The sequence below is a fragment of the Lutra lutra genome, chromosome 15, assembly GCF_902655055.1.
Source record: "Lutra lutra chromosome 15, mLutLut1.2, whole genome shotgun sequence".
Taxonomy (NCBI): domain Eukaryota; kingdom Metazoa; phylum Chordata; class Mammalia; order Carnivora; family Mustelidae; genus Lutra; species Lutra lutra.
Genome location: NC_062292.1, coordinates 23,381,579 through 23,400,916, shown reverse-complemented (window position 1 = coordinate 23,400,916; position 19,338 = coordinate 23,381,579). Strand labels below are relative to the sequence as shown.

The following is a 19,338-nucleotide window of genomic DNA, read 5'->3' as shown; positions in this document are numbered from 1 at the left end:
CTTCCATGAGCATACAAAATACCTATGAAAATGCTATAACTCCTATCACAAAAGCCGTGTGAGCAGAAACAATGCCAGGTAGAACTAAAAAGAAACACAAAGCAAAATAAAAACAGGCCTCTGGATCTCCACATCTCTGAGCAGGAAACTGGCTGAAAGAAAAAAAAAATGACTCCACTGAAAACATGGGCTTCCTTCAGGGAAGACTAAAGAGGACTGAACAAAGGAAGCTAAGAAGGGCTACTTAACTTTTACAATATCATACAACTAAGTAAGTGGCAGAATTAGGATATGAACTCAGAAAGGCAACATTCTTTCCCCCTCCCGGGCTTTAATTCTCTTTATTTTTCTTATATAAAACTATAGCAGTGGCCAGTCCTCTACACCCTCTAGTGTGGGTCTTTACAAGCTGGTTGGTGAATCCCCAATAGGGAGATTTGGTGAACACAGTCTCTTTCAGAGGTTGGGACTGGGGGTAGGGGGGATGTGAGATAGCTGTAGGTCTTAGAAATGCATCCAAAGTGGCCTTGGCAAAGTTGCCCAAAGTGACAGTGCAGCCCCTGGCCAAGGAGCAGGAGCTGTCAGTATTAGCCATCATCAGGAGTTCCCTGGGCACATGGGCTGAGACAATGCCAGCGCCTTTGGAGGCAGGGATGAGGTGCACAAGGAGAGCCACAGTGGCTGGTCACCTTGTGAGGGACAGTGTGGGGCTGGCTGATCTTGTTCCCCTTATAGTTTCACAGCACTGGAACAATGGAGAGTTTAGCCAGGATGATGGCCCCATGGATGGCAGTGGCTACCTCCCTGAAGCACTTAACACCCAGACCAATGTGTCCACTGTACTCTTCGATGGCAACAAATGCCTAGAACCTGGTCTGCAGGGCAGCAGGCATCTGCTTCTGCACAGGCATAATCTTCAAAACCTCATCCTCAAGGGATGCCCCAAGGAAAGAGTCAGTGATCTCAGACTCCCTGACGGGCTGGGAGAAGAAATCTCCAGGGACTTGATCTTCATGTCCTTGAACAGGTGGCCCAGACTAGTGACCCGGAACCACTCCTTGACTTCCGCTAGACCTTAGCCCCACCCCACCCACAGCCAAGACTCATCTTGGATGCAGCTATGTCCGCCTCCCACTGCAGCCCCCACACCCACCCTGGGTCTCTGGGCCCTTCTGCAGCACCAGCATCATCCACAGATTGGTGTTTTCTAAGAGAAGAAAAGGTCTACATTCCTAACACACATTATCTCATTAAACCTTTACAATGCTGTGACATAAGCACTGTTATTACTCCCATTTTACAAATGGGAAAACTGACTTAGTGATTTAATATACATTTAATACTCAGTGATTTAATACACATCCAAAATGTATTTGTTTAACAACTACACTATATTCAGAATTGAGGTAAAACTTTCAAAACAAAAAGATACACAGGATATATATTTACAGTCCTCTTAAGTATGCTTTTACAAAAAAATTACTCCATCAAACTTTTATTCTTAAGGGCCTCATTACCTCAAAGCTTTGGAAACTATTTTATTGGGAGTTAATAAAATTTGTTTCTACAAATCTGTAAAAATTTGGCTTGCTAAATAATCACGTCAAAAAGAGTTTGGGGGGGGGGGCGCCTGGGTGGCTCAGTGGGTTAAAGCCTCTGCCTTTGGCTTGGGTCATGATCCCAGGGTCTTAGGATCGAGCCTGCATCAGGCTCTCTGCTCAGCAGGGAGCCTGCTTCCCTTCCTCTTTCTGCCTGCCTCTCTGCCTACTTGTGATCTCTGTCAAATAAATAAATAAAATCTTAAATTAAAAAAAAAAAGTTTAAGGATAAAGTTACTTAAAATTTAATAGTTGTAAAGACACTTTCTCTATTTAATTTAAGCTATTAAACAAATTAAAATGGTACTAAAAACATCCTTAGCTGTATGTGCATCAGGCTCTCTGCTCAGCAGGGAGCCTGCTTCCCTTCCTCTTTCTGCCTGCCTCTCTGCCTACTTGTGATCTCTGTCAAATAAATAAATAAAATCTTAAATTAAAAAAAAAAAGTTTAAGGATAAAGTTACTTAAAATTTAATAGTTGTAAAGACACTTTCTCTATTTAATTTAAGCTATTAAACAAATTAAAATGGTACTAAAAACATCCTTAGCTGTATGTTAAAATCAAGTGTCCCAAAGATTTTTACCAGCAAGACCATAATGATCTACTTCCAGTTATTTGTACCTCAAAAAATAGCAACAAATGCCCTAAAATTTTCCATAAATCAGATATCCTATAAAGCCAAACTGGTTCTTCATATTAAAATTAGTAAGGTTCGGGGGCACCTGGGTGGCTCAGTTGGTTAAGCTTCTGCCTTTTGCTCAGGTCCTGATCCCAGGATCCTGGGACTAATAAACCAATTATGGCGCTCCCTAATCAGCAGGGGAGTCTGCTTTTCCCTCTGCCCTTCCCCTTACCCACATGCACTCGTGCTCTGTCTCAAATACAAAAAATCTTTAAAAAATAAAAATAGAATTGGTAAGTTTCTAGAAGCTTTTAATAGATAAGTTGCCACTTTGCACACTTAACTCTTCTAAATAAATTTAACTATGATAAATACTAATTCAAATCAAAATATATAAGGAAGCAATAAACAGTCATAAAGCTGGCAATTAAGACTGAAAGTTTAGATAATGTATTCCTACAAAATACAGGTTGACTTTCACTAACAAGACTGTTACTTGTTTTGGTAACAAGACTGTTACCTTCTTAGCAATTTAACAACAACAACAAAATTCCTGTCTTTGTTAATATACAACTAAAATAGTCAAAAAACTGTAACTCAAAAACAAACATAAGGCAAAACACGTGTAAGAGCACTGAACTGGAAGTCAGAAGACCTGAGTTCTAATCTTTCCTCCATCATAACTGGATATGAAAATTTATCACTGTGTTTCTACTTCTCCAACCTGTAAAAATAAGGGGCAGGGGGAAGAGATCACTCTAAGGTTATTTTCAGCTCAAAAATCTTTTGATTCCATGAACCAAACTGAGGGATATATTTTGTTTTCGTATTTTAGGAACTCTAGAGAAGCGATCAAATTAACAGAAATCAAGAATAAATAATTTGCCCTTTTAGAATGTAACTACAATTATGTAGTATGCCTAAGTTGCACAAGATAGCTTTGGTATTCATTCTCAGAGTTCTTTTGGAGTGTATACATTAAGTCATTTTAACTCTCTCTCTGAACTTGACTGGATCCAGCAATTCCTTATTTAAAAGTTTTCCTAAACTCTCAATATGCTAGGCTCTCCCTTTAACTTTCATTTTCTATTCCTCTTCTCCTTCCAACACTATTTACATCTCTACTATATTACATTTACAATGCTTCACAGTGACCATTTTGCTTATCTACTTCCTATACCTTTACCATGCCTGGTTTTTAATGCCTCCCTTATCCATGATTTCATTTTTCTTTTTAAGACCCAGTACACCTGAACACATGCAAGGGAATGGGAGACGGTCAGGGAGAAGGAGAGAGAGAATCCCAAGCAGGCTCCACACCTAGTGAGGAGGTGGGGCTCCATGTCAGGACCCTGAGATCATGACCCTATGATCATGCCCTGAGCCATAATGTGAGCCAAGATCAAGGGTCAAGTGAGCCACCAGGCAGCCCCATTTTTTTATTCAAAATGTCCCTATGTCTATGCCCCCCCCCAAAGGGGGGGGCTCTGTTGACCCAGTTAGATATTAAGAGTTCTGAGATCCTCAAATTTCAGATTTATTTCCTATGATGCAACTACTTTCCACACTATCAGACATAGCAGGTTTGCTAACAAATTCAGACATATTATTCAATCATTCAGAAGTTTAAATTTTATACGTTGACATTTTTATATTCCATTTGTTTTCATCACTAGCAACCTGCTTGCTTAAAGTCTAAGAATTTTGACTTTTAAATTCTTCTCAGCATATTGATACATGCTGGAGAAACCAAAGCAGTTTCAAATTTGAAATGTTACCTAGTAAAAGTAGAGAGGAAAAAATAGCACCCAATATTTAATTTCTCAAAACTCTACCACTCAGCCTTTTTTGGAAGGCCTAAGGAATAAAAATTTATTTCATGCTCTAACTATAAAAGGTAATGAAGATTCTTTTAGGAATCTTACCACATTTCTTCAAGATCCAAGTGATACATAGGGGATCTAATCAAATTTAAATCACTACAGAGTTTTAACTATAATTCCCAAAGTTACTATTTGAAAATATAAACACTTATTATGAATTCACTTTTATTTCATAACCGGTCTTCAATGGTAGAAAGTCACATCCCAGAGAGAAATGATACCTAACTAAATTTGATGAAACCCACTGTATCTAGTACAGTGCTACATATTTGATGGCTATTTTAGACTCATGTGTCTCTCTGCTTCTCTGCTTTCATCCCTGTCCCCCAAAATTTATTCTCCACAAAGCAGTCAGACTGAAACTTTTAAATATAACCCCCATGGCCCAAGATTCCCATCCTACTCAGAATAAAGTCCTAATTCCTTAGGATGGTAGGCAAGCCTTCTATAAACTGGCCCTCAGCAGTCTCCCTCATCCCACAGGCAACTTTTACCTTCTTTCATTTGTTACCTTGTTTCATTTGTTAGACAGTTATTTAGTGCCTGTCTCCACCCACTACCACTTACACAAAGGCAGGGAGTTTCATTTGTTCACTAACATACTCCCAGTGTCAAGAAAGTGCGTGGTAGGTGCTCAATAATGGTTAAATACAGGAAAATCTGAAATGCCTGACTCAAGAAGTCATGCTGTCATTATTATTCAAGCATACTAAAAAAGTCCTTTAAATAATATTTAAAGTGTTATTTAAACTAGGAATGTTGCTTGCCTCTAAGGAAGAGGACCAGGTAGCTGAAGGCAGAGAGATGCAGGACAATTAAATGTATATACCTCTGGGGCACCTGGGTGGCCCAGTCGGGTAAGCATCTGCCTTCGGCTCAGGTCATGATCCCAGAGTCCTGGGATGGAGCCCTTCATCGGGCTCCCTGCTCAGCGGGGAGTCTGCTTCTCTCTCTGCCTCTGCCTCTGCCTCTCCCCCTGCTTGTGTGCATGCTCTCTGACAAATAAAATCTTTAAAAAAATTTTAAAAATAAATGTATACCTCTTATAATTTGAACTGTCTTAATGTGTTAACACTATATTAATGTGCTAACTTCATTAACTGTATTAATGTGTTAACTTAAATCTTGAACTGGACCAATGTGTGATTCGTCTTAATATTTATAAAATTTCAAATTTAATAGTAATATTGTTGCTTGACTTATGTAAACACTCCAGTTCAATCCTGCATTTTCAAGATATGGAATACTGGGGCACCTGGGTGGCTCAGTCATTAAGCATCTGCCTTCTGCTAAGAGTTATGATCCCAGGGTCCTGGGTCCAGGCCTGCCCCTGCTTGGCAGGAGGCCTGCTTCTCCCTCTCCCACTCCCCCTGCTTGTGTTCCCGCTCTTGCTGTGTCTCTCTGCCAAATATATAAAGTCTTTAAGAAGAAAAAAAAAAGATATGGAATACTACTTGCAAAAATATGGCATTCTTTATGTTGTTCTGCGATGTTTTAATATGATTCTTCAGGAATTTCTCAGAGCACAAGAAGTTTTATGCTCCTTCTTTAATGCTCCCTTTAGTCTTATATTAACTAGCAATCACCTGGTCACTAGGAATTTGTTAACTACATTCACTAGTTCACTAGTAAACAAGATAAACAGTATGATAATGCCTTTACTAATTGTAGGGTTGTGTGCCAATGGTATTATCAGAAACTCTGTCATTAAAGAGAGCAATAACAAAGACTATTCCAGGACAGGCTCTAGTGTATCAGGAAGGTAAAGTCTTAGCTAATGGGATTGGGTGGGAAGAATGTTGGAAAAGGAGAAGTGGAAGCAGCTGTCACTCCCCTTATCATCACAGCTAATCCACTAGCTAACCAGAAAGTCCCTCCCAGTTCTCTTGAAAACACTGTTCCTCTCAACAGGATAGGAAGGACACAAGAAGAAGGTTACTTACAAAAGAGGAAACCCAGCAAGATAGTGATAAACTCCTTCAAGGACCAATATTAACTCTAACAGCCTTCCAAGTAAGTACTTTCTACTTGTATTTTACCACAAAGGATGAGAATTATAAAACCAACTTGGAAAGAATAAACACTGATTTCTGCCAGCCATCCGGTAACAGACTATTATACTTCTTAATTTTCAAATTCAGATAGTATTATATACTTATCCAACTCCTGTATATTAAGACATTAGGTATTACATGGTAGTATGACAAGCGTAATCTTTCTGTATTTAATCACTTAAACTATATACACTTATTTCCCCATTATTTAAATAATCTCTATTATTACTAAAAAAAAAAAAAACTTCTCCCCCTGAAATTATTTTTTTTTTAAGATTTTATTTATTTATTATTTTGAGAGAGAGACAGTGAGAGAGAGCATGAGCAAGGAGAAGGTCAGAGGGAGAAGCAGACTCCCCATGGAGCTGGGAGCCCGATGCAGGACTCGATCCCGGAACCCCGGGATCATGACCTGAGCCGAAGACAGTCGTCCAACCAACTGAGCCACCCAGGCATCCCTCCCCCTGAAATTATTAAGAAACAGTCTATATAGTGTTATATGAAAGATGGAACCATTAATTACTCCCTAAACTGAATTAGAGAAAAAAGTTTAACAATCAACTGGAATCTGTCATATAAAACTAAGTTCAACCGTAATTTAAATAAATAAATAAAGTTTGGACCTAAACAAAAGCACCATAAATGGTCTTTAGTTTCCTTTAAACACACACACACACACACACACACACACACACATTTTACTGCAAACAAAAACATATAGAAACAAAAGAGCAACTGTAGTACTCTGGACATTCTGCCTTTCCTCTATAGACAAAATATAACAAAACATGAACCAGTCATAGTTCAATGTATTGATCAGTCACTGTATAAAAGAGGGAGATTACTAATCAGACTTAGTAGTTACAGAACTAATTAAGAAAAATGGCTCATAGGACTATTCTGGCTCTCATTATACCACAGGTATGTATAGCTAGCATCAAGGTCATGCCAGTCATCTATCCAGAAGCACAACCAAAGAGCCGTATTATCCCAACATTCTCTAGCTCTCTCCCCATTTTGCTAGGGAAAGAGAGATAAAACAAAAAAATATGGAATCAGAATGTCAAATAAAATACTTCCACCCAATACTGTTATTTCTTTAATATCCTGTAAAGGTATCATCCAAACTCTAATCAAAACAAACTTACTGGGACGCCTGGGTGGCTCAGTTGGTTAAGCAGCTGCCTTCGGCTCCGGTCATGATCCCAGTGTCCTGGGATCGAGTCCCACATCGGGCTCCTTGCTCATCAGGGAGCCTGCTTCTCCCTCTGCCTCTGCCTGCCATTCTGTCTGCCTGTGCTTGCTCTCTCTCCCTCTCTCTGACAAATAAATAAATAAAATCTTTAAAAAAAAAACTTACTGAATAATTCCTTCACTGCTTTATTTTCTGAGCAAGAATAAATAAACTTTTTCTTTTCTTTTCTTTTCTTTTTTTTTTTAAGATTTTATTTATTTGTCAGAGAGAGAGGGAGAGAGCACAAGCAGGGAAGTGGCAGGTACAGGGAGAAGCCGGCTCCCTGATGAGCAAGAAGCCTGATGGGGGACTTGATCCCAGGATTCTGGGATCAGGACACAAGCCAAAGAAAAATGCTTGACTGACTGAGCCACCCAGGTGTCCCTAAATATACTTGTTCTTATCCCAGCCTGCCTTTCCATTTTCTAAATCATGCTGTCATGATGGCACATGATATCACCCATTTGTTGGGTTTATAAATAGTAGAAATCAGGTAAATTGAAGAGTTAAATCAGAAAAGTCACTTAACCTAAAGATATTTGTGTGCACAGAGAAGTCATGTACATCCTATGCAGAAAATGCATACAATCCTATAATAGACAAAATTTTTAAATGAATCTAGAAAAAAATGATAAAATTTTGGTTAACTGAAGTACTTTCTGAAACATTAAGTCTGATAACCTTTTCCTAATTCAAGAGACTAAATTTTTTGAGACTAAATTTCTTGAAACTTTGCTATTTTTTTTTATTTTTTTATTAACATATAATGAATTATTAGCCCCAGGGGTACAGGTCTGTGAATCGCCAGTAAACATTGCTATTTTAAAAATAGAACTCAATTTTTTATATTTTTCTTGAGAGTATTAAATAATTGCACTGTGTCTACTTAAATTACCAGAGAGAAATCAAGATAATACTAAATTCTGTTGAATGCCTTTAATAGCAGCACCAATGGTCCTGTGTTACGTGTAGCTAAGGTCATATTTCATTTCTAAGTTAAGAGATTAAGAGATCATATATCATACAATGGAGAAAATTTTAACAAACTCAAACCAAATACCACCTTTTTTGCCTTTCCAAGGAAAAGCACAATTTGAAAATAAATGAGAAAACTTTCCTGTACTAAGAAATAAAAATAACCAGTTTTTTCTAAAGTGCTCAAAGAATTAAGTTTAAGGGACTACCATCAGAAAAACTGGCCAACGAATCACACTGAGTTTCCACACTTTAAAAATGCAGCAAATTCCATTATCTCATTTATATGTGGACTCTAAAATAGTCAAACTCAGAAACAAAAAGTAGAATGATGGTTGTTCTGGGGAGAGGAAGGGAATGAGGACATGTTGGTCAAAGGGTACAAAGTTTCAGTTAAGCAAAATGAATAAATTCTGGAGAACTGTTGTCTAGTATGGTGACTACGCTTAATAAAATGTGTCATATACCCAAAATTTGCTGAGAGTAGGTCTTCCCAAAAATAAAAAAGAAAATGATTAGCTTGTGTTCACTTCACAATATATATGTATATCAAAACATCATGTTGTATCGTCAACATACATCAAAATATAAACATACAACTTGATATTTTATTTATTTGAGAGCGAGTGAGCGTGTGGGCACATGAGCAGGGGGAGGGGAAGAGTGAGAGAGACAAGCAGACTCCCTGCTGAGCATCCATCCAGGATCCAGGGATCACTGCCTGAGCTGAAGGCAAACACTTGACTGACTGAGCCAACCAGACGCCCACAACTTGGATGTTCAATAATCAAATGTATACAATTCCTATTTGTCAATTATACCTTTAAAAAGTTGGAAAAATCCTGCAAATTCTTCCACAGGTAACTATTATGGTTAAATTAATAGCCCAAACCAGACCGAAGTCTTTTTTTTTTCCATATAAGCAAATAGGAAAGTAGTAATTTTTATAAAGAGTAGGTAATTTTAAAGACTTGTTTTTTCTTTATTTGACAGAAAGAGACGCAGGTTACACAAGCAGGGTGGGTGGGAGAGGGAGAAGCAGACTTCCCGCTGAGCAGGGAGCCCGACGTGGGGCTCAACCCTAGGACCCCAGGATCATGACCTGAGCTGAAGGCAGATGCTTAATGACTGAGCCACCCAGGCACCCCAAACAGGAGATAATTTTAAAACTTTGTGTAGTGGCAACTGGATTTTCTTTCTAAGTCCTGGAGTATCCCCTAGTGGACTGGTAAGGAACAGGTTTTTTTTTTGCTTATTAAGTTGAACTTTAAGTCTCTGATAGTAACAAATTCACTAAATGTACTAATCCCCAAAGCATGTATTTTTCCAATCTTCTGTAATAATTTCCTAATAATTTAAAACAAAGGAAATTATTTTGGAAATTACTCATACCATCTCAATGATCTGAAAGTCAACAATGAAATTATGAATATCAAGAAGAGTGTTTCCCAAAGAGCCAGAGGTTACCAGAAATGAATTTGAGAAACTAAGAAAGAGGTTTGAAAATGATTCTTTTACATACCCTGTAATTTCTGAAAACACGTGGAAATTTGAAGAACGACTAAAAAATAATTTTTAAGGCATCAACAACCTATACACAAATAAAAACAAAACAATGACTATTTCATGTTTTTGCAAGCAAGCAAAAACTACTAAAGAGTACAAAGTACAGGGGCACCTGGGTGGCTCAGTGGGTTAAGCCTCTGCCTTCGGCTCGGGTCATGATCCCGGCGTACTGGGATTGAGCCCAGCATCAGACTCTTTGCTCAGCAGGGAGCCTGCTTCCCTTCCTCTCTCTCTGCCTGCCTCTCTGCCTACTTGTGATCTCTCTCTGTCAAATAAATAAATAAAAATCTTTAAAAAAAAAAAGAGTACAAAGTACACAAAATCTTTCAATCATACTTGAATGCACTGAAAACAATGCTATCCTCCTTCTTCTATCCACACCATCTTTACACATTCTGTTCCCCCTATCTAAGACACTCCTCCCCACTCCGACCCATGGACCTAATTAATGGCTACCCACCCTTCAAACCTCAACTAAATCAACACTAACCTCCCTGACTAGATACAATTCTATTACTGCTTCTCATAACATTATGTACCTCAACTTTTACTGATTTATTTAATGTCTGCTTGTTTTATTACAGGGTTATTTAGAGAATCTATTATCTTACAGGGCTGTTGGGACAATTTAGTAACACCTCTGTAAACTACCTTTTAACAATGCCAGCCATCGTGTAAACACTATTAGTACTGGCCCCATTAAACCTGTCAGAAATAAAATGTGCTTCTGTCATTTAAGATTATTCCTTAGAGTTTTATTCTGTTGTTAAAAAACACTTTATTGGGGCACATGGGTGGCTCAGTCAGTTAAGCCTCTGCTTTCAGTTCAGGTCATGATCTCAGGGTCCTGGGATCAAGTCCCACATCAGGCTCTCTGCTCAGTGGACAGCCTGCTTCTCCCTCTACCTTGCTTGTACTCTTATGCTTTCTCTGGCTCTTGTGCTCTCTCTCTGGAAAATAAATAAATAAAATCTTCAAGAAAAAGACAAGAAAACAGTATGGCAGCTACTCAAAGATTAAAATACAATTACTATGCGATCCAACAATTCCACTCTGGATATATAACCTGAAGAAATTAAAGCAGGGCTCAAACAGACATTTGTATACATTATGTTTACAGCATACATACATACATTATGTATACAGCAGCATTATTCACAATAGTCAAAACGTGGAAGTAACCCAAATGGTCCATTGATAGATGAATAAATAAAATGTGGTACACCCATACAATGAAATATCATTCAGCCATAAAAAGGAAATTCTGAACATGCTACAACATGGATGAACATTGAGGACATCATGTTAAATGAAATAAGCCAATCACAAAGGGACTAATATTGTATAATTCCACTTTATGGTACTTAGTGTAGTCAAATTCATAGTGGTTGCCAAGGGCCAGAGGAAGGGGCAATAGGGAGTTATTTTGTCTAAAAGGTACAGGGTTTCAGTTTTGTAAGATGGAAAGAGTTTTGGGGGTGGATGGCGGTGATGGTTATACCATGTGAATATAATAATGCCCTCAAATGTATATTTTTAAATGATTAAAATTGTAAATTTTATGTGTATTTCACAATTTTTTTAAAAAGCCAGATATTTTAAGGAAAATCAAATAGAACTTGCAGAAATGCAAAATATATTAACTAAAATGAGAAGTTAAATGGATAGATTAAACAGCAGATCAGACCAGCTAAAGGTCACTCTGAAGAAATACACAAAATGCAGCACAGTGATACAACAAATGAAAACATGGGACAGCAGTTAAGCAACATGAGGACAAAACAAAAAGTCCAACATAGGTCTAAACAAGATTCAAGAAAAGAGTACAGAAAATGGGAAGGAGGCAATATTTGAAGATATAACTGCCGAGACTTCTCCAGAATTGAAGTTTTAGGAAGTACAAATAACCACTAGTAGGATAAACAGTAAGAAATCTATACCTAGTTACTTAGCAGTGAAAATGCAGATTAAGGACAAAAAGATTTGTAAAACCACAGCATAGAAATGACACTGTCTCTAAGAAGGATAATTATACTGACAGCTAAATTCTCAACAGCAATAACGGAACCCAGAGGGTAATAACATACTGAAAAAGATGAACACTAAATCATTAGACAAGCTTCACAGTTGGGCAATTTAGCCTACATGACTCTGAGACCTCCTGTGGCCCAACAGAAAGAAACGAAACTCTCATCACCATATTGTAATGAACTACAGACCTTCCTCAACTTATGATGGGGTTACATCCCAACAAAACCATTATGAGTGGAAATACTTTAAGATGAAAATGCACTTAATACACTTAATCCACCAAACATCACAGTTTAGCCTAGGCTACCTTAAACATCCTCAAAATACTTACATTAGCCTACAGTTAGGAAAAATCATCCAACACAAAGCCTATTTTATAATAAAGTGTTGAGCAGCTCATGCAATTTATGGAATAATGAATGTACTCAAAGTGACGAACAGGGTATATGGGTACAGAACGGTTGTAAGGGTACCATCAACTGTTTACCCTCCTAATTACATCACTGGCAGAACTCTGTGGCTCGGCTCACTGCCACTGCCCAGCATCAAAAAAGTATCATACTGCATATCAAATTCAAAAATTGCAGTATGGTCTCTACTGAATGGTATCATTTTCGCACCATGGTGAAGTTGAAAATCGTAAGTCAAGTCATCATAAGTCAGGGATCATCTGTATTTCTTCACCTGATATGCATATCCAAATCACAAGGGAGGTTGTTTTTTCTTCAGAATACACCTGTTTGGTTCAGTAGGAACATTTTTTTTTTAATATTCTAGAGGTGATTTTATATACACACCTCGTTAAGGAATGAGAAGAGAAAGAGAAAAAGGAGAGAGGGGAAATATGATAAAAACAAATGAGACAAAGTATTAACAATTGGGGAATCTGGGCAAAGAGTAAATGAGGGTTCTTAATGTTTTTCTTGCAACTCTTCTATAATCCTGAAACTTTCAAAATAAGTTATTTTTTAATTTTTTTTTTTAAGTAAGCTCCACACCCACCAATGTGGGGCTTGAACTCACAACCCTAAGATCAAGAGTTGCATGCTAGGGCGCCTGAGTGGCTCAGTGGGTTAAGCCTCTGCCTTCGGCTCAGGTCATGATCTCAGGGTCCTGGGATCGAGGCCCGCATTGGGCTCTCTGCTCAGCGGGGAGCCTGCTTTCTCCTCTCTCTCTCTATGCCTGCCTCTCTGCATACTTGTGATCTCTCTCTCTGTTTCAAATAAATAAATAAAATCTTAAAAAAAAAAAAAAAAAGAGTTGCATGCTACACCAACTGAGCCGGTGAAGCACCCCTAAAAGTTATTTTAAAAAAACACAGATGCAGTACCAGAATTATACAATTCTGGGGGGTTTTTTGTTTTTTTTTTATTTTTCTGTTTGTTTTTTTTTTAAGATTTTATTTATTTATTTGTCAGAGAGAGCGAGGGAGAGAGAGCGAGCACAGGCAGACAGAATGGCAGGCAGAGGCAGAGGGAGAAGCAGGCTCCCCAACGAGCAAGGAGCCCGATGTGGGACTCGATCCCAGGACGCCGGGATCATGACCTGAGCCGAAGGCAGCTGCTCAACCAACTGAGCCACCCAGGCGTCCCTATTTTTCTGTTTTTTAAAGATTTTATTTATTTATTTGACAGAGATCACAAGTAGGCAGAGAGGCAGGCAGAGAGAGAGGAAGGGGAGCAGACAGAGGCTCCCTGTCTGCTTCCCCCCCCAACCCCCACTACTGCCTGCCTCTCTGCCTACTTGTGATCTCTCTCTCTCTCTCTCTCTCTCTGTCAAATTGAAAAAAAAAAAAAAAAGCCACTATCTTTATAAACACTGATTCTAAAAATTCTAATAAGGTAATATGCCCATAAACTAATCCGAATTGTCCATTACCTGGAATAATCATGGTAAGAAAAGAGAGGTTTATGTGTTTAGTCAGTTATTAAAACACACTAACTTCTTTTAAAAAAAAGGGGGGGGGGAATGCCTGGGTGGCTCAGTCGGTTAAGCAGCTGCCTTCGGCTCAGGTCATCATCTCAGGGTCCTGGGATTGAGTCCCACATCGAGTCCCTGCAGAGCAAGGAGCCCGCTTCTCCCTCTGCCTCTACCTGCCACTCTGCCTGCCTATACTCTATCTCTCTGACAAATAAATAAATAAAATCTTGAAAAAAAAAAAAAAAGAAGGGCGCCTGGGTGGCTCAGTGGGTTAAGCCGCTGCCTTCAGCTCAGGTCATGATCTCAGGGTCCTGGGATCGAGGCCCACATCGGGCTCTCTGCTTAGCGGGGAGCCTGCTTCCCTCTCTCTCTCTCTCTCTGCCTGCCTCTCCATCTACTTGTGATCTCTCTCTGTCAAATAAATAAATAAAAAAAATCTTTAAAAAAAAAAAAAATAAATAAAAAATAAAAAAAAAAATAAAAAAAAAAAAAAAAAAAGAACAACACACACACTAACACACAGCTGTCAACTAATTCATGACAACCTCACCATAAAGGTATGGAAAACATTCATAATGTTTCTGAACTTCTCAGCCCCTTTCTTATTTTGTACTTAAGATATTCTTAGTTTTTTTTCAAGTTTTTAATTCCAGTTAACATACAGTGTTATATAAGTTTCAAGTGTACAATACAGTAATTTTACTGTTCCATACAACACAACACTCTGTGCTCATCACCCGAAATTCTTAGTTCTTAAGATATTCATAGCTCTAAAAATATATATATATGTATATATATATATATTCATAACTCTTAAAATAAACCAGGAAAAGTTCCACTGGGCAATTTCAGAAATAAATTTAAAATGGATAGATTAATCTAAAATTTAATATTCTAAACTTTAAACTTCTAGATGTCTAAAACTTCCTCTTCTTTACTCACTAACCTTGCTACACAACCTCACATTAAACCAATTAAAAGAGAAACACAAACTTCAGCTTCTCTTTCTCCTGCTTAAACTTTAATCTCTCCACATATTGGAAGAACAGAAAAAGAATACTAACAATTTTTTAGTCAATTTATGCAAGACATAATGGCAGCTTTATATACATTATCTTATTTCTCAAATCACCCTATACAGCAGCTATTATCCTCACTTTATAACGAAATAAAGTAAGTTCAATCAGTTAAATCAGACTTCTAACCAAAATCTGCCTAGTTCCAAAACCTTGTACTTCTACATCATAGTGCTTTCTAGAGTCACATTTGTCATTTTCAGTTCTTCTTGCAGAACACAGTTCCATAAATTACAGAAACTTAGCAGAGAACCTGACACCAAGATCCAGTTTCACAAAAACAGAACCTTAGACAGTTTCTCAGTCACAAATTAAGAACTTTTTTCCCTCTCTTACAGACCCCAAACTTATTTTTAGTATCATTTGTTCTATTACCCTATCCAGACACATCTTAAGCCCCCAAAAATGTCATCTACCTACATTAGAGACTTCTGTGTCCAGAGGCTTTATATGAGCAAAGTGACTCCAGTAACAAAGTTATCTGATCTACTGTTGTATCAAGGGAAGGGGGTCCCATTCAACCCCCAGCTTTTGATGATTCACTAGGAAGACTCAGAGGACTCAGCAGATTGTCATACTCATTATTAAAGCAAAAGGAAACAAAGCAAAAGCAGCAAAAAGAAAAGGCAGATGATATAGAAGAAATCAAACACAAGTTTCCAACAGTCTTTTCCCATGAGAGTCATACGGATACATTTAACTCCTCCAGAAATGTTAAGTATAACATGTGTAAAATATTGTCTACAGGGTAAGTTCATTAGAGATTCAGCAAGGTTTTTCCTGGCTTTTCCTCTGTCTACCATGCACCAAAATTCTAGACTCCTAGATGGAAAGCAGGTGTTTCACATAAACCACACTGTACAGTTTAGGCACAGTGAGCCACTCTTCACAGTTCAGAACTGTGAATTTCTTTTAAAATCTAAGTTCCCAAAATTAGCCAAGAGCCAGCCTTATTGTAAGCAGACCATTCTAAGGATAGTAGTCTCAAGTCCCCTATGTTAACTCTTTTCTGCACAACTGAGATGTTGCCTTTAGAAATAACATTTAGTGGGATGCCTGGGTGGCTCAGTAGGTTAAGCGTCTGCCTTTGGCTCAAGTCATGATCTCAGGTTCCTGGAATCGAGTCCCATATCAGGTTCTCCCTGCCCGGTGGGGAGCCTGCTTCTTCCTCTGCCTGCTCTGCCAGCCGCTTCCCCTGCTTCTGCATACTCTCTGACAAATAAATCTTTAAAAAAAAAACAAACACACACATTTTGTTTTTAGCAGTCTTTTTTCTATACAAAATGGTTCCCCATTTCTTGTCATTTTTCTGAGATTTGTATTTTTTTTCCCTAATTTATCAGCTACTCATGCCCAAGTTTTAAACTCTTTTACAAGCCACGGTATGATTAATTTCTGTATCTATCCTTGAGGAGAATACCTGTGAGGAAAAAAAATCCTTTTAAATTTTAAAGACAGGGGCGCCTGGGTGGCTCAGTGGGTTAAAGCCTCTGCTTTCGGCTCGGGTCATGATCTCAGGGTTGTGGGATCGAGTCCCACATCAGGCTCTCTGCTCAGCGGGGAGCCTGCTTCCTCCTCTCTCTCTGCCTGCCTCTCTGCCTACTTGTGATCTCTCTGTGTCCAAAAAAAAAAAAAAAAAAAAAAAACTATTTAAAAAAATAAATTTTAAAGACAGTAAAAAAATTAATCTTAACCACTGGAATATATACATCATTCGATGCAACTTAATACATATTACTGATCATCTATACTGTAACAGAATCAGTAACCATAAGCGCTCTTTAAAAAGTTTTTTTAGGGGGGTGGCGCCTGGGTGGCTCAGTGGGTTAAGCATCTGCCTTCGGCTCAGGTCATGATCTCAGCGTTCTGGGATCGAGCCCCGCGTCGGGCTCTCTGCTCAGCAGGGAACCTGCTTCCCCCTCTCTCTCTGCCTGCCTCTCTGCCTACTTGTGATCCCTCGCTCTAATGAATAAATAAAACCTTGAAAAAAAAATTTTTTTTTAAGTAGGCCTCAGCCCCAGGAGATTTTTACATATTACCAGTTAATATGTACATTTACAAATTACCTGTTAACATTGTGGGAGTGATATTCTTTTATAAATCACCACCTAAAAACTAGACAGTAAACCCACACTTTCCTCTTAAAAGACATTAAACAACTCATGATATTTAAAAAAAATAAAACATAACCCTACTATCCTCATTTTATTTTCAAAAGAGTTAATTCCTCAAACTAAGTATGTTCTGTTCAAAGGAGGATATTATAAAAAATTATAATCATAGGAATACTTTACTCTAGCTTTAAAAAAGGGAAGGATTTTAAATATATGTGTACAAATTTGTACATAGTTTTTGGATGTATCAGCAAATTGAACAATGCTGGACTGTAAGTGATTTAGTGATTGATCTATACCCTGAAATAATTGATGAAATGTCTTCTACTTGTTTCCCTACAATCTCTTCCATTAATGTACATCCTGTCCTTAAATTAACTTAATATGAGTCAGCAGAATGAAGAATACAGAAAACTCCAAGGAACTTAATCTAACTGAGGAAACAGGAATAACAATAAAAATTGCAAGGCAAAAGTATGGATATTAAACAGTGTGAGAAGTAAATACAGAAGTCCTAAAAAGAGGACTCAAGGGGCGCCTGGGTCCCTCAGTTGTTAGGCGTCTGCCTTCGGCTCAGGTCCCGGAATCGAGCCCCACATGGGGCTCGGTGCTTGATGGGAAGCCTGCTTCTCCCTCTTCCACTCTCCCTGCCTGCATTCCCTTTCTTGCTATCTCTTTCTCTGCCAAATAAAGTCTTTAAAAAAAAAAAAAAGAGGACCCCCAAAAAACCCTTCCTCCCTTAAGATTTATAAGGTACAAAATATATACAATGGGTGCACTTATACACGGATTCTTTTCAATAAATGCAGTAAATCACTATGAAATGTATTTTCTGGTGCCTGGGTGGCTCAGTCGCTGGGTGTCTGTCTTTGGCTCAGGTCATGATCCTGGATCAAGCCCAGGATGAAGCCCCACATCAGGCACCCTGCTCAGCAGGGAGCCTGCTTCTCCCTCTCCCTCTCTCACTGCTTGTGTTTCCTCTCTCGTTGTGTCTCCCTCTGTTAAATAAAATCTTTTAAAAATAAATTGTAGAATGTATTTTCCTTAGGATCTTAATTTTTTTAAGATAGTTGACACAAGGGGCACCTGGGTGGGTCAGTGGGTTAAACCTCTGCCTTCAGCTCAGGTCATGATCCCAGGTTGCTCAGCGGGGAGCCTGCTTCCTCCTCTCTCTCTGCCTACTTGTGATCTCTGTCTGTCAAATAAATAAATAAAATTTAAAAAAAAAAAAGACAGTTGACACAAAATGTTACATTTGTTTCAGGTATACAACAGTGATTTAAAAACTCCATACACTATGCTGTGCTCACCACAATTAGCTACCACTTTTTACCATGTAACACTATGACAGTATCACTGACTATATTCTCTACACTACGCCTTTTACTCCAGTGACTTATTCCATAACGGGAGCCTACACATTCACCCATTTTGCCCATCCTCCCATTTCCCCTACACTCTGACAACCATAAGTTTATTCTCTGTTATTTATTCTTTTTGTTTATTCATTGCTTTTGGCTTTTAGAGTCCACATTAAGTGAAATCATATTTATCTTTCTCAGTATGATTTATTTCACTTAGCTTAAAACCCTCTAGGTCCATCCACATTATCACAAATGGCAAGGTATCATCCTTTTTAATGGCTGCAAAATATTCCACTGTGTACATATACCACATCTTCCTTACCCATTCATCTTATATGGACATTTAGGTTGCTTCCATACCTTGGCTATTATAAATATGGTTTTCTTAACATTTTCTCTATTTTAAGTGTACAGTATGTAATATGTGTAACACAAAATATGTATTAATTGACAGTTTATGTCATTAGTAAGGCTTCTAGTCAACAGTAAGCTATTAGTAGTTAAGTTTTTGGGAAGTCAAAAGTTATACGTGGATTTTTAACTGCTGGGGAATTGGTACCCTTAATCCCCAAGGATCAAGTATAAAGTGAAAAAAGTACCATGAGAGACTATGAACTCCGGGAAACAAACTGAAGGTTTTAGAAGAGAGAGGGGTGGGGGATGGGTGAGCCTGGTGATGGGTATTAAGGAGGGCACGGATTGCATGGAGCACTGGGTGTTATACGCAAACAATGTATCATGGAACACTACATCAAAAACTGATGATGTACTGTATGGTGACTAACATAACACACAATAAAAATTTAAAAAGGGACGCCTGGGTGGATCAGTTGGTTAAGCGGCTGCCTTCGGCTAAGGTCATGATCCCAGCGTCCTGGGATCAAGTCCCACATCAGGCTC

General features: G+C 38.3%; 1 protein-coding gene and 1 pseudogene across 2 annotated transcripts in view; both read right to left on the bottom strand.

The window, feature by feature from the left end:
* The window catches only part of ABL2 (ABL proto-oncogene 2, non-receptor tyrosine kinase), a 119,716-nt gene that overhangs the window by 79,217 nt on the left and 21,161 nt on the right, over nucleotides 1-19,338 (bottom strand). The window lies entirely within an intron of this gene.
* On the bottom strand, nucleotides 332-5,073 carry LOC125086224 (40S ribosomal protein S2-like; annotated as a pseudogene).